Here is a 15,632-nt window from a genome sequence, read left to right as displayed (position 1 = left end):
CACTGGCTCCATGCCTGACCATTCTAGTTCAGTCCTCAGAACCTACACAGGGGGTGGAGAAGAGTGACTCTTACAAGTTCTTCTCTGACCTTCACACATGTACCTTGGCAAACATGCACCCATCCACATCCATGCACATCAATAAGTAAATGTAATCAAAGCAATGAAGTAGTCAATGGGAATTCAGTTTCTGATGTTATTTTGTGGAACTGGGGACAGAATTGACCCTAGCATGCTAGGCAAGCACTCTACCACGAATTACACCCTCAGCCTTCCCCACCCCTTAAAAAATTCTGAGATATGGTCTCACTAAACTACTCAAGCTAGTCTTGAACCAAAGCAGTGCGTCCCCTGCTTCAGCCTCCTGAATAGTAGAATTTCAGGCCTGAGCTACCAGGTCTGGCGAGAGCGTGCTGCGGGTCACTCTGGCTGGGTGTTGCTGGGAAGTACTTGGGATGAGACCCATCACGTTGGAATCCATGGGCTTTGGAGCAAACAGATGGCCTTTCCTGATGTGTGTGGGTCTCATCCAATCAGCTGAAGGCCTGAGTAGCCCAAAAGGCTGACCTCCTCCAAGAAAGCAGGACATCTGCCAGCAAAGAGCTCTCAAAGTCGGACAGAAAGGCACAGACTCCTCCCTGGGTTTCCTGCCCGCCGCCCCTCACCCTGCAGACTTACATGCAAGTCCTAACCATCGTGAGCCAGATCCTTAAAGTAAATCTGTGTCTCTCTCTTTCCACGTATACATACAGTAGACCCGCCCTTACCCATAATCCCACTTCTATTTGCAACTACCCCATCAACCAACCACAGCTTGAAAATATTATGTGGGAAATTCGAGATATAATTCATGTTTTTAAGCTTGGGCTCCCCTCTGAGAGGCTTGCTGAAATCTTAAGCCCTGTGTCCAAAGTGATTCTTCAAATCACCCAGCAGTCATTTGGAAAGCTATTAAAGGAGAACTTCTGTGAGTTCAAGGCTAGCCTAGGCTACAGAGTGAGGCCTTGTCTCCATACCCCCATCCTAATATCACTAAACAGTAAACATCCATTGCTATTTTCTTTTTCATCTTGATCTGTTTCTCCTGGTCCTGTCTCTCTGGCCCAGCAGCTCCCTAAAGGTGACACTCACATCCATCCGTCTGTCCGGTCATTGATGGTTCTCCAGGGCTTCACACACAGGCCTCCCACTCAGGCCTCCCATGAGGTGCTCCCATGAGGCAGCCTCATGGCAAAGGAAGGCACTGCTCTAAGAAGCCCACAGCCCGCTGCTGAGACATGCCACGGAGTGCATTCAAACGCCCTCGACCCATGCCTGCACAGGCAGTCACGTTGCACAGGATGAGGCGGGGATTGGGGCGGGGCTCCAGACAGCACGCTGAGGCCAATCCACAAATAAGCCTGAGGGGAGAGCAGCCATGGAGGTTCAGGCCAGCCTCTGGCAGGATGGGGCCCTGGGGGTCTGAGATCTGAGTTCCTGTGAGGACAAAGATGAGGCACAGGGAGAGGGCTGGGTTCCGTCTGGAGGACCACAGGCTAGACCCATTCACACAGCAAGCAAGGGTCTTAGTTCACCATCACCATCACCATTATTTTAGTTTAAGACAGCTGGCCTTAAACTCACAATCCTGCCTTAGCCTCCCAAATGATGAGATTTTAGGATTAGAGGCTCTCACCACTAGAGCTGGCTCAAAGGTCTTCTTTTCTTCTTTCTTCTTTCTTGAGCTAGAGTCTTATTACATAGTCTAGGCAGGTTTCCGCTCCTCACATTGTGGTACGCCTTCTGCCTCAGTCGCCCAAGGTTAGGTTTACAGGTTTAAGCCACTGTGCCCAACATCAAGGATTTTTTTTTTAATTCCCATCCTGATGCCTGCCAGGACTGTATGTGGGCTTCTCCTGTGTCTGGCATGAAAATCCAGAAAAACCAAAAGGCAAATGAAGAATGAAAGCTCTAAGGATAGTGTTGAAACTGGAATCTCCTGGGAGTCATTCTCACATGCAGTTCATAGATAAGAAAACGGAGGGGTGTTGTGGATGGGAGTCTGAGGTCAGGCCCGTGTGAGTGGAAGGAAGGGCTGGGACTCTGCAGTTGACTCCCCCAGGGCTGGGATTCCACAGCTGTACCCTGGACCCTCACAGGGCTGGGATTCCACAGCTGTACCCTGGACCCCCACAGGGCTGGGATTCCACAGCTGTACCCTGAACCCCCACAGGGCTGGGATTCCACAGCTGTACCCTGAACCCCCACAGGGCTGGGATTCCACAGCTGTACCCTGAACCCCTACAGGGCTGGGATTCCACAGCTGTACCCTGAACCCCCACAGGGCTGGGATTTCACAGCTGTACCCTGAACCCTCATGGGCTGGGATTCCCAGCTGTACCCTGAACCCCCTCAGGGCTGGGATTCCGCAGCTGTACCCTGAACCCCCTCAGGGCTGGGATTCCGCAGCTGTACCCTGAACCCCCACAGGGCTAGGATTCCACAGCTGTACCCTGAACCCCCCCAGGGCTGGGATTCCACAGCTGTACCCTGAACCCCCACAGGGCTGGGATTCCACAGCTGTACCCTGGACCCCCACAGGGCTGGGATCCAACAGCTGTACCCTGAAACCCCACAGGGCTGGGATTCCGCAGCTGTACCCTGAGCCCCCACAGGGCTGGGATTCCACAGCTGTACCCTGGACCCCCACAGGGCTGGGATTCCGCAGCTGTACCCTGAACCCCCACCTCTCCTACAGAAGTGAAAGGACAAAGAGAAAGACCCAGCAAACAGCAAGGCCTGGCCCCCACCAATGTGTGAGCCGATAAGAGTTATAGAAAAGCCAGGCCGGAGCCAGAGAGACGGCATGGCAGGTGGGGGCTGCCACCAAGCCTGAAGAACTGAGTTTGGCCCCTGGGAGCTGCACGCTGGAGGAGAAAACTGACTCTACAGGGTTGTCCTCTGACGATACTTAAACAGCTCATTACATTAATTACCATGTATGTGTGTGCAGCACATGTGTGGAGGTCAGAGAACAACTTTGTGGAATCACTTCTCTTCTTCCACCTTTACGTCGGATGCAGGGAGTGAACTCAGGTCACCAGGCCTGTTCAGCAAGCGCCTTTACCCACTCGGCCATCTCACTGGCCCTTACGCAGTAATATTTTAATATTGTGAACTGAGGTTGAGTTTAGAATGTGTGTACAAAAATAAACAGAATACATTTCAATACGCTATATATAAAAGAAATCTCACTTCTAGGCATAGTTTTCTCTTGAGACTCAAGGAAGGAATGCTGCCTTCTGGGAGAGGAAATGGGTTCTTTGTGCAAGGCAGAGGGTGGAATTCGGGCCTTACCCTGGTAAGCAGGTCCGTGTCTGCTGAACTGTATCCGTAGCTCGTCCCACTGTTTTACTACATCGCCCAGGCTGGCCAGGAATTTTCTCTGTAGCCCAGACTGGCCTTGAACTTGCCATCCTCCTTGCCTCAGCCTCTTAACAGCTAGAATTACAAGCTGGTACCACCAGGCTTGGCTTGGTTTACGTTTCTAATACCAAGGCCCATGGATAGGATGGTGCACACCACACCGTTAACACTGTCAGGGGAGGCAAGCTCTTTATCTGGCCTTCCCTCGCCTCCTCTTCCCTCCAATCAACTCTGTCACTGAGCAACCTGTGCAGACTGCATCTGCTAAACTAAGTGGGCCTGGACTCCTCAGCAGAACGAAGGGCTGGAGGCAAGCGGCCTGTCCGCACGGCAGTCCCTGAGAGGCAGCAGAGACTGAGGCCGTGGAGGCAGCCTGTGAGATTTTTCTGATGGTGGCTGGCTTTTTGGTGAAAAGTGACAGGAAGTGAGGGAGGAGGGTGGGCTTCCTGAAGATCCACCTTTGCCAACCCTGCAGGGGGCTCCAGAGGTGAGAAACACCACAGGTTTGTCCTGCCCTGAGACCCGGTGTCTGGGTCTTACCCCTGTGTCCCACAGCGGTTTGTGGAGGATAGACCTGGGTCAGGGAATGACAGTTCCCAGAGGGAGGATGGGTGGCAGGGAAGCTGTGAGGCACAGCCCTGACCCTGGCTGTCATCTCTTAGGTCTTCCCAGCCATCCCCTGCTCCTGCCTCCCCTCCCATCCCTGCAGGCTGCGGCTCCCTGTCCTCCCAGCACACACAGCCTGTCTTCTGAGACTCCTCTCCAGGGGCCTGAACAGGCTGGGTACCTGTGATAGCCTGGGATAGCTATCGGGGTGCAACTCAGCAGACAAACAAGGCCCCTGCGCTTGTCATCCCTGGCCACTCTTAAAGCAATGCCCCTGAAAGTGACCGCAGAGGAATGGGTCTGAACTGACCTGGGGAGAAGGGCACCACGAGGACGGTGAGCCTCAGAAGGAGAACACACTGCTCACAGAGAGGAAGGGAAGGAAAGCAAACAGTGGAAGCAATAGGTAGAGGGATCAAGACTTGCGGGAGGGGCTGATTGGACAAAGGTGTACTTCGGGGCACACCACAGCTCCCAATGCCACTAGGGCAAATGAAGAAGTACTGGGAAGGCAGGAAAGCAGGACTGAGGTGTTTTTGTTTGTTTTGTTGCGTTTTCAATTAATTTGGGGAAGTTATTTTAGGAGGGGCAAATATGGAAGGACTGGGAGGTGAGCAGGATTGGGGTGCATAATGTGAAATTCCCACATAATCAACAAAGAATTATATATAAAAGAAACAAGAAAAGAGTTGAAACCTGGTGGTGGTGGCACACACCTTTATTCCCAGCATAAGGGAGGCAGATGCAGGCGGATCTCTGAGTTGGAGGCCAGCCTGGTCTACAGAGCGAGTCCCAGGACAGTAAGGGCTACACAGAGGAACCCTTTTTAAAAAACAAAAAACAGGCCGGGCGTGGTGGCGCGCGCCTTTAATCCCAGCACTCGGGAGGCTGAGCCAGGCGGATCTTTGTGAGTTCGAGGCCAGCCTGGGCTACCAAGTGAGCTCCAGGAAAAGGCGCAAAGCTACACAGAGAAACCCTGTCTCGAAAAAAAACAAAACAAAAACAAAAAAACAAACAAACAAAAAAAATAAAGCCAAAACAAACAAAAAGAGTTGGAGAGCTGGGCGGTGGTGGCACACGCCTTTAATCCCAGTACTCAGGAGGCAGAGGCAGGCAGATCTCTGTGAGTTCGAGGCCAGCCTGGGCTACAGAGCGAGTTCCAGGACAGGCTCCAAAGCTACACAGAGAAAACCTGTCTTGAAAAACAAAACAAAACAAACAAACAAAAGAGTTGGAGAGCCTGCAGGGACCTGTAGGGTCTGGGGATGTGGCTCGGTGGTACAGTCCTTGCCTCATTAGCAATCCCAGGGATAGTGTACATGCTTGTAATCCTAGCACTCCAGAGGTGGAGAGAGGAAGATGACAAGTTCAGGGCCATCTTCAGCTACACTGGAGTTTGAGGTCAGCCTGATCTACAGTTGAATTCCAGACACCACAGACTACAGGACACCTTAAGAGTTAGACCCTATAGTCTCAGCTCAGGAGGCTGAGGCAGGGGACTGACAGTTAAAAACCAGCCCGGGGAACTTAGATCCAGCGTCAATTTTTTAAAAATCAGAAAGAGGGCTGGGGACGTAGCTCAGTGACAGGGTCCTTGTCTAGCATTGAGGAGCATTGGGTTGATCCCCAGCATAATCAAAAAGAGTCAAAGGAACCAGGTGGCCAGAGCGAGAAGAAGGTCAAGGGTAAAATGACAATAAAGCTGACGAGTTTGAGGAAGGAAGCAGTCCTGTGCCCAGCCACACTTGGGGGACCTGAAAAACTACCTGTGAATGGCCCCACCCTCCTGCGAGGCTGATGTCATTCTCTCCAGGTGGGGACTGGGAATTGTATTTTATCACGACTCCTTGGGCGGTTCTGATGGGCAGCCAGCCAAGGACCTTGGCACCAGATCATGCAAAGCCTGAGATGATTTTTTCCTCTATTTTAGGAGCAATTGAAACCACTGAAGAGTCTTTAAGTAGGGTAGGTGAGAGCCATCTAGCTAGTTTGGCTTCTGACTGATCCTTCTGGATGAATATGGAAAGTGGGTTTCAGGGCCACAGTGGCTGAGGAGACAATGGTCAAGGAGTCTGGATGGTTATCAATGAAAAAGACCATGGTGGTCTGGGCCAAGATGGCGTCCAGAGCATCTCATCTAATGACATTAAATGTATTCAGACATACATGAAGGAGAGGCTGGGAGATGGCTCAGTTGGTGGAGTGGTTGCTTTGCATAGGAGGACCTGAGTTCAATCTCCAGAATTTTTGAGTTTTTTTTTTTTTGCTTGTTTATTTGTTTTAAAAAGCCTCAAATACTGGTGCATGCATGTAATCCCAGTGTTGGGGAGACAGAAACAGGTGGGTCCCTGGAGCTCTCTGGCCATCCAGCCCAGCCTCCTTGGAAGGTTCCAATCCAGTTAGAGATCCTGTCTCAGAACCGGTTAGAGACCCTGGTTCAAAACCAGTGAGAAACCCTGCTTCAAAACCAGTAAGAGACCCTGCCTCAAAACCAGTGAGAGACCCTGCTTCAAAACCAGTGAGAGACCCTGCCTCAAAACCAGTGAGAGACCCTGCTTCAAAACCAGTGAGAGACCCTGCTTCAAAACCAGTGAGAGACCCTGCTTCAAAACCAGTGAGAGACCCTGCTTCAAAACCAGTGAGAGACCCTGCTTCAAAACCAAGGCAGAAAACAGAGAAGCAGCAATAGCAGAGGCTATCTTCTGGCCTCTTGTACATTTCCAACATGAACTCACACACACTTTCACCCACAGAGTACACTAAGGAGCAGGGAAAAGAGGTGACTCGTGTCATCTTGTCATAGAGGGCCTTGGAGGATTGAGACCACCAGTTTTAGAGGAAGCATATTCAATATCCAGGAAACCCATCAGGACTTCTGAACCAAAAGAACATTCTGGACCCAAAAGACCAGGATTATTTCAAGAGGAGAAAGCATATGTTGAGTTTTGACAAGAAGAATAGAGGGGTTCAGTGTAGCTAATGATGCCCAGGAGTTCCAGAAGCAGATCCTAACTTGCAAGCTGTGAGATTGGAGCACGTTCCTTAACAGGCTCATTTATCTCTGAGAGCAGAGATAATAACAGTTTCTACCTTTAAATGAGTGCAGGGAGGTACTGCACGTGGCCAGCAAACTGCTCCAAAGCAGCAATGGTAATTACCGTCATTACTGCTGATAACACTGCTAAGCAGGGGCCATTTTCTCCTGCCCTAAGTAATATCAAGCTAATGCATAGTGAAGACTCAGGTCTTCACCCATCTGCTTGAGTTTTCCGCCAATCCCTGGATATCCAGTCCTGATGTTATCGCCTGCCTGGATGACCACCCATGACCATACTAGTTGGTCTTCTCCGAACCACTGCTAGCATAATCCACAGCACCCAGGACAGAACTATTTTATGCATTGGGCATCCACTATGTGCCATTCCACGGAGATACCCACAGGGCTGGATGACACCTCAGCTCACTGTCTTGTTCCTGGATGACTGTGACTGCCTGTGGTCCAGCTGATGCCCCAGAGCCATGAGCACCCTGTGAAGCTCCCACCTCACGCCTTCTAAACCCCACAGTTTCCCCAATGAAGGAAAGACAAACTCATTGTTACTGCAGTTCAGACACAGAGGTAGCTCATGCATTCATTCCCTGTTATAGATGAGCTGGGAAGTCCTCCACTCATTCAGGCTACACCAGTTCCTTGGCCTCCCCTTTCATCAGTGGTAATCATGTTCATCTAACTGATGCATCCTGTGGCCATTGTTCCTTAATGACCACAATTCATACGGAGACACAGAGCATGTGGTGAGACTGTTGTTTATTTTTATATAAATAATACGTTTTGATATACAGCTTTTTTTGTTATTTTCTTCGTGTGTGTGTGTGTGTGTGTGTGTGTGTGTGTGTATGTGTGTGTATGTATGTATGGTGAGGTGGGTATATGCATGCCACAGCATACATGGGGAGGTCAGAAGCCAACTTTCAGGGTTGGTTCTCTCCTTCCACTGTGGGTTCTGAGCATCCAATTCAGGGTGTCAGGCTTTCACAGCAAGTGCTTCTCCCAGTCAGCCATTTCACAGTCCCTCACATGTAGTTTGATAATCTGCATGTGTGTGTTCATATGTGCACAAGTGCAGGTGGCTCATGTACATGTGAAGGTCAGAGGACCTCAAGTGCATTTTACTTCTTTCTCCTCCTTCCTTCCTCCCTCCCTCCCTCTGTCCCTCCCTCCCTCCCTCCCTCTGTCCTTCCCTCCTTCCCTCTCTCCCTCTCTCCCTCCCTCCCTCCCTCCCTCCCTCCGTCCCTCCCTCCCTCCCTCCGGGTCTTTCACTAGTCTAGACTCAGCAGTAGCCTAGGCTGGCCCACCAGCAAGCCCCAGGCGTCTACTATCGCTGTCTGCCCAGTACTAGGATTGCAAGAACACTCCATTTGGGCTTTTTTAAAAATCATGAGTCTTGGGGGGTGAAACTCAAGTCTGTTTTTGTTTTCTTTTGTTTGTTTGTTTTCTGACCCAGCTATCACTACTACATCCCAATAATTAAAAAAAAAAAAAAGAAGAAGAAGAAGAAGAAGAAGAAGAAGAAGAAGAAGAAGAAGAAGAAGAAGAAGAAGAAGAAGAAGAAGAAGAAGAAAGATTTAATAATGCAGGCCGGTGGTAGAGCACCTTTCCCCATGAATCAACTTGACATCCCAAACTTTGTTCTTCTCAATGCTACAAAATGTTCTGCAGAATGACTGAAGGATATTACAGTTACTTTTCCCAGAAGTGTGGCTACTGGAGAGCACTTAAGGGTCTTCCAAGTCCATGCCCAGCCCCACAGGCTACAGGCACCCCTTCCCCACTAAACTCCAAGCTTCTCAGAAATGGAGCCCAGCAGTCAGTCCTGGAGCAGGTACATTTGGACTCAGCACCCCTGACTAGATGGTCATCACCTTGGAAGACAGGGACTCCCCCTCCTGGTTGCTCATAGCAGACAGCTGCTTAATAATATTCCCTAAGACAGATGTGGACAAGCCCGTCCTCCTCAGCCTCACACCTCATCAAACAAACCACAGACATCTCAAGATACTTCCTCAGACATCTACAGATCACCTCCTCTGACCCCCAGAGCAACCAGTGAAGATCATGGGACCCTCACTGAAGATGAGGTGACTCTGTCCAGCACTAAGATGGCGGTCCTTGTCTGAAGCTGAGTGTGGGGCTTTGCTGAAGAGGAGAGTGTATGGTGGCTCTTGGGTGTATGTGGATTAGTTCTCTCATCAAAAGTGTCTCCAAAAATATAAATAAGCAACATAAAAATGTGAAGTGTAAAATGGGGCCGTGGGATGGCTCCCTAAGGGGTAAAAGTGCTCATGGAACAAGCCTGACTTACCTGAGTGTGATCCCCAGAACCTATGATAGAGAACCAACTCCCAAAAGTGTTCCTCTGCCACATGCACATGGTGACATGTATGTGCCTTCACACACACACACACACACACACACACACACACACACACACACACTCTAATAATAATAATAAATAAATTATTTAAAGTGTGAAGTGATCAAAATATAATGTATGCATGTATCAAATTCTCAGAAAATTAATACAAACGCTATATTAAATATGTGTGAAATGCATCCATTCCAGTCCCCATTGGAAAACACTTTCCTAAAAGGCAGCCACCCTGCTACTAAGATTTTTGCCAAACTTGAAGATCATCTGTGCTTATTGATTATTTTAATTAAAAAAATGTTTAGAGTTTAAAACCATGAAGTTTTATTTGACCCCAGTCAGCAGTATCTGTGAAACTATAGGTTCGTGTGCTGTTTGCAATGTTTTTCAAATGCCAACCAAGGAAAATACATAATTAATCTTTCTTCTTTTTATGTGAGGCCACAGACTTTTTATTTTAAAGTCAGCCTGGGCACCAACAGAAATGCACAACATTTGGAGGAAAATTCATTAATTCAAATGAACGAGATCATCTCACGCCATACTGACTCGATGAAATGTTTAAAAATTCTTTCATTTTCAAGAAAGGCAGGGTCACAAGACGAGTTTGTGGCAGCAGATCAGAAGGGAGCATTGAGGGCCAGCACGGTGGCTCAGTGGGTAAAGCCCTGAGTCCAGTCCCCAGGAGCCGGGGGTGGAAGGAGAGAACCGACCTCTGCAAGTTGTCCTCTGACCTCCACACATGTACGCCATGGCATGTGTACATGCCAACACATATATACATACACACAAAATAAACAGTAGCATTTTTAAAAGGAAGAAAAATCTTACTTGAGGGACTCTGCTACCCGGGAAATCGTCTTAGCCTTTGAGGAGTTTGCAGTGAGGAACCAAGCTGTGCACCTGCATCCTAACAGCTCTTTTGCACCCCAGATTTCTGAGGACAGTATTAATACCAAATATCACACTGGTGTCTCCTCACTCAGCTCTGAACTCGAAGTCCTAGGAAATTTCTAAAAGCTGGTGCTATCAAGCCTGGCAAGAATGGAGTAGCCAGGCTGGGCAGTGGTGGCGCACGCCTTTAACTCCAGCACTCGGGAGGCAGAGGCAGGTGGGTCTCCCAAACTGAGGCCAGTCTGGTCTACAGATCAAGTCCCAGGAGAGCCAGGGCTACAGAGCAATCCTGTCTCAAATAAAGAAACAAACAAAAAAGAACGGTGCAGCCTTCTCTTCCCTCTAGAGCCCTCAGCCCCCATGAACAGAAGCCTGGCTGCCCAAGGAAATGAGGGCCCGGGAGCTCGGGTCGGCATCTCACGGGTGCTTATTAAGCAATGGGTATCTCAGCTGGGAAGAAGAAGGACCATTCACTTGGCTTCTTTCCAGCCTCCTTCCTCCCTACATCCTGCCCCAAGATGAGCCAGCTTCTCTAGAGCCCAGCAGCTAGGTCTGAAAGTCCCCAGATGCTCTAGGGAAAGTGACCCGCTCCTTAAGAGTGTCTTGCCCAACGCTTGCTCCTCTGCCAGAATACCAGATACACGACATATGACATACGCTAAAAAAGTCCCTTCCTGATCTCCGTCCAGAGAGGCCTCGGCAAGGCCTTGCTGTATAGCCTTGGACAACTCATGACACCTCTCTAGGTCTGTGCCTCGCTCCAAAAATGGAGCTTTCTAAATTCTTTAGGTTCCGAAATTCTCCAATTTTTGCCCATGCCAGTGAACGCAGAGAGCTCCCGCCCTTTGCAGGCATCTGTCCCCAGGTTGGCTAGCCTGGAGGAGTCCAAGTGACTCTAGAATCCAGAGGTCCTATGTTGTCATCACCATCTGTCACAGCCACCAGACTCACTTGGGGTGTCAGGTTACTAGCCATCATTCTGGCTGGGTGGCAGCCTTGCCTCTGATATTTTTAGAGTCCTCCTGGGCCTGGCCCTAACAAGAGTCAGATGTGTTCAATCCCCGACTCTGCCAAAGGCCTGCCTCCATACCACCTAAATCATACTCTCAGGGCATCACCTGCAGGGAGCAAGACAAGAGCTCACCAGTGACGGGGTGAGGAGGGGGGACCTCCTTTCCCACCTCTCACAGGTCCTCCATCCCTTCGCAGGCTCAGACGCCTGTTCTTTCTAGCACATCGGAGCACGTGTTCCCACACAGCCTCTCTCTGCCAACCTTTGGCTCACTCTTCTAAGAGTTTCACTCCCCAGTCCCAGAACAGGGACCCACATTTGGGTCTCGAATGCCCAGCCTCCCACTTGAGCCACCCTTGCCTTAAGCACCTGCCCCGCCTAAGCTTTTGAAACGTGCGTCAGGGCCCCCACCGGGCAGCAGACATGGGTATCAGCCACACATGGCAACATACACGTATACAATTAGCTGTCTCCTAGGAGGTGACTGGACTCCGGTTTCCTAGTCAGCCTCAAGCCATCCCATGTGGCCTGGAGAGGTATTTATATAGTTCTGTCTCGACAGACTTCCTTTCCTGTAGTGTCCCTTGGAGTTAAGTTCACTGTGACAAAGAACTGCCTTCCAGTTGTGCCTTACAGATGAGCAGAGAGGCTGTGGGAAGAGGAGAGGAGATCACGGGCAACAGAGTATTGGTCTGCACCTGCGCATAAACAAAACACTGGCACACTGTGCTTAGTACTTACTATGAAGATAAGACAAAGGGAGAGAAAGAAATCTAGATGTCATTACCTGTAAGGAGGGTGTGTGAGTGTATGTGTGAGTGTTTAAGTGTGTATGTGTGTGTCTACGTGTGTGCACATGCACTCCCAAGTGCGTTTGCGGGCTGCTAAATAGACAGCTCTGTATTTACAATTAAATTCTCCCTTGGGGCAGTGTCAGCTTGAGAGGGGGCCTCCCCTGTAGGTGGGGCAACACCACCCGAGCTAACGTCTTCTTAGGACTGTTTTGCCCAGCCTTGCCTTCCCTTCCTCCTCCCTGCTGGCTCCCTCCCCAGCTTCCCACACAAACACCCTTGCCCAGATTGCAGGCCAGCCTCAGCTTCTGCATTTGAGGGACAGAGAAGGCTCCGGTCTGTGTGACCTGCTCTTTCTGCCTCCCAGTCAGACTCCTCAGTTCCTGTGGGGGTGGTGGTGGTAAGGATCCAAAACCCCTTGGAGGAAAAACAGGTTGGGCACCTTCTGGCTACCCTAGTGCCTCCCTAGGCTGTGGGCTGGGCATCTATCTGCCCACAGACCTTAGAGGGCACCCACACCTCTCTAAAGGGTCTCGCCCCACTTTCTGCAGCCCACTGAGGTATCTCCTGGTGGGAATGAGGGAGGACACAGGAAGACAGAGAGAAGTTCTGGCTTCCCAGCCTTGAGTACCTAACTCTGCCAGGTCTCTGGGCCAGGTTTCTCCACCTTCAACAGGTGTGCTGTGCTGGGGGCAGCCCAGGATAAGGCTTCCTGGGAGGAGGGGAGGAGGAGGCGAGGGGAGGAGGAGGCACGTGGAGCCCATGGCATACCCCCACGGGCTTTCCACCTCCTTTTCCCCTGGGTTTCCCCAGTAACCTGCATGGATCTACTCGATGGAACTTCCACCCTTATTTGAAAATGACATTCCAGGGAGAGGTGGGCAGCCTCCATGCCCAGGTTCTGGGATTTCTCTCTGATTCAGAATGACCAAGCAGAGGAGGCTAGAGGTGTCTCCCATACCTCTCATTGTGGTAAAACACACATAGTATTTATCATTTAAACCATTTGTAATTGTACAAGGCCATGGCCCGAAGTGAACCAGCAATATTGAATAACCCTTACCACTATACTCAAAACTTTCCATCATTCTCAACCAAAACTTTACCTGTTAAACATTACCAAATCCCACTCATTTCCATCCCCTGGCAACCACCACTACCGACAAGTCTGTCTTTGAAGTTGCAGATTCAAGGTACCTCATAAGAGTGGGGACCTCCTGAACTGAGCTAGAAGCTTCAGTCCTTCTCCAAGACCGACATGCACATCCAGGTATACTTCCTCTTCGCGTGGAATCATGGATGGCATGCCTCCTTCCCTTTAAAGTCCTCAGATCTGCCACAGTAGGTAAGAGCAGGTAGAGGGGCGTCCTTGGTGCTTCCCCCAGCCGGTTAAGAACCCAAGGAAGCTGCCCCTCGCCGCTGTGGGGCGCCACGGAGCCCAGGTCCGGAGGAGCGAGCGGCCCACGGGGACCCACGGACCCAGGATCTGTGCGCAGCAGATCTGCTTGCTTAGCACTGCTTGGAGATCTGACGCTGTGTACCACAAGCGACAAGTGGGCTGGCCACCCTGGACTTTCAGAGCGTTGGGCCAGAGGTGGTGGAGAGGGGAGCCGCCCTGACTCTTCCCCAAACTTTTCCCGCCCGCTTGGGTGCAAAAGGCGACGGATGCCACCCAGGAGTGGCACGGTGGCCTTGGGGGTCCGAAAAGGGAGGCCTGCGCCCCAGAGGTCTAGAGAAAGAGCAGCGGGGCTGCCGCACAGACCGCACCCCGGCCCCTCCCTGTCACCCACGAATCCCCGGGCCTGTCCGGGTGCCTAAAGAGGACAGACCGCTCCCCTGTCAGCCCAGAACCCCGACATCACTGCTGCCCCCGGACGCACCCCCAACTCACCGGGCGCGGGCGTCTGGACGCAGTGGCGGGCTGTGCGCGGGGTGAGGCGCCGACTGTTTTGAAGCTCGGGCTGGGACGGCTCGGCCTCCTCCACCCTCCGGGCCGCCGAGCCTCCTCCCCGCCGCCCTCTCCGGAGCCCGCCTCCCGGGCTGTGATGTCAGGAGCCGGCCGATCCAGGGGGCGGGACCGCCGGAGACTGCCGGGGACCCCTAACCCCTGCCGGCCACCCTGCGCCACTCACAAAGTTCACGGGAGCTGGAAGTCTTCTCCTGGAGACATCGCTCTCCTCCTCATCTGTCTCCCTCCCTTCTTCTCTGTCAAGGGTTGGGACCCCGTGATTCCCGCTTCCTCACTAACACCCCTCTCGGGTTCTCTTACTAACTTACCTAGCTATTTGTTAATAGTCTCCTGCCTCAGTTTCCTCTGATGGAAACGGAAGGCATGGTGGGAACTTGGCCTAAAAGCAATGCTTATGCTTCCCCTGGCTCCTGGAGAGGCTGCGTAGCTGTAACGGAAAAATTAGAGTTCCTCCACTGAGGTAAGACCATCATCAGGACCAATCTTAAGATTTTTGCCAAGTCGGGCTGGAGAGATGGCTGAGGTTAAGAGCACTGGCTGCTCTTCCAGAGGACCCAGGTTCAATTCCCAGCTGCTGCTCACAACTGTCTGTAACTCCAATTCCAGGGGTTCTGACACCTTCACACGGACATATGTGCAGGCAAAACACCAGTGCACATAATAAAAATAAATAAATCATTAAAAAAAAAAAAGATTCCTCCAAGTCTGGCCAGGCCTGTAAATCCCAGCTACTGAGAAATAGAGGATCCAAGTTCAAGGCCTGTGTGGACCACAAAATGAATTCAAAGCCAGTCCTTGATACTTAGTAACTTTGACTCAAAAATTAAAAAGAAGGCCGGGGATGGGATTTCATGGTCCCAGGCTTACCTGGCACATGGGTTCCACCCCAATGACCCCTCTTCCAGTTCCTTTCTGCAACCTCCCCAAATTAATACATGTACATACACCCTCACACAAATCACTCCCAAAGAACTTACTATTCCTGAAAATAACCAAAAGACCTATAACTACCTTTTTTCTTTGCCTTAGTTTCTCATCTGGACAGTCCAGAAGGCTCTTAGGAGGCTCTGTAAATAAACCAGGGCCCTGAGCCCCATTCTATGTGTTGAAGGGGATATTTTAAAATTGAAAACATTCAGATCCAGGGCCCAGATACAGAGTCGTTTTAGATGTCTAATTTCACAGGTTTGTGTTCCTTGTACAAACCAAAAATAAAAGGTGTCTTGATTTTGCCTCTGACAACAAATGGGAACTTAAACATGGTTGTGTGGTCTCGATTGGCACTGTATTCTTTCTTTTTTAACTCATTTTTTTAAGCTCTATGTGTGTGTGTGTGTGTGTGTGTGTGTGTGTGTGTGTGTGTGCGCTTACACATATGGAGGACAACTTGTAGAGTTGATTTTCTCCTCTATGTTGTTTCTAGGGGTGGTCAGGCTCAGTGGCAAGTGCCTTTACCTACTGAGCCATTTTTCTGGTTCACTTATTTCTACCTGTTTCCGATATTTTTTTTATTACATTTACTCATT

General features: G+C 50.5%; 1 protein-coding gene across 2 annotated transcripts in view; it reads right to left on the bottom strand.

Annotated features, from left to right (window-relative positions):
• The window catches only part of Emp2 (epithelial membrane protein 2), a 44,081-nt gene extending 29,906 nt beyond the window's left edge, over positions 1-14,175 (bottom strand). Inside the window, exon 1 of one of the 2 annotated variants that reach the window (XM_006983915.4) lies at positions 14,029-14,175. The gene's annotated coding sequence lies outside the window, so the exon portion shown is untranslated. Of the gene's footprint in view, positions 1-14,017 lie in introns of both variants that reach the window. The other variant, XM_076577888.1, reaches the window with a different exon arrangement.
• Between the last annotated feature and the right edge of the window lie 1,457 nt (positions 14,176-15,632).

The sequence above is a fragment of the Peromyscus maniculatus genome, chromosome 8 (assembly GCF_049852395.1).
Source record: "Peromyscus maniculatus bairdii isolate BWxNUB_F1_BW_parent chromosome 8, HU_Pman_BW_mat_3.1, whole genome shotgun sequence".
Classification (NCBI taxonomy): Eukaryota; Metazoa; Chordata; class Mammalia; order Rodentia; family Cricetidae; genus Peromyscus; species Peromyscus maniculatus.
The sequence above is the reverse complement of the archived record's forward strand: the minus strand, read 5'-3'. Positions and strand labels throughout refer to the sequence as shown.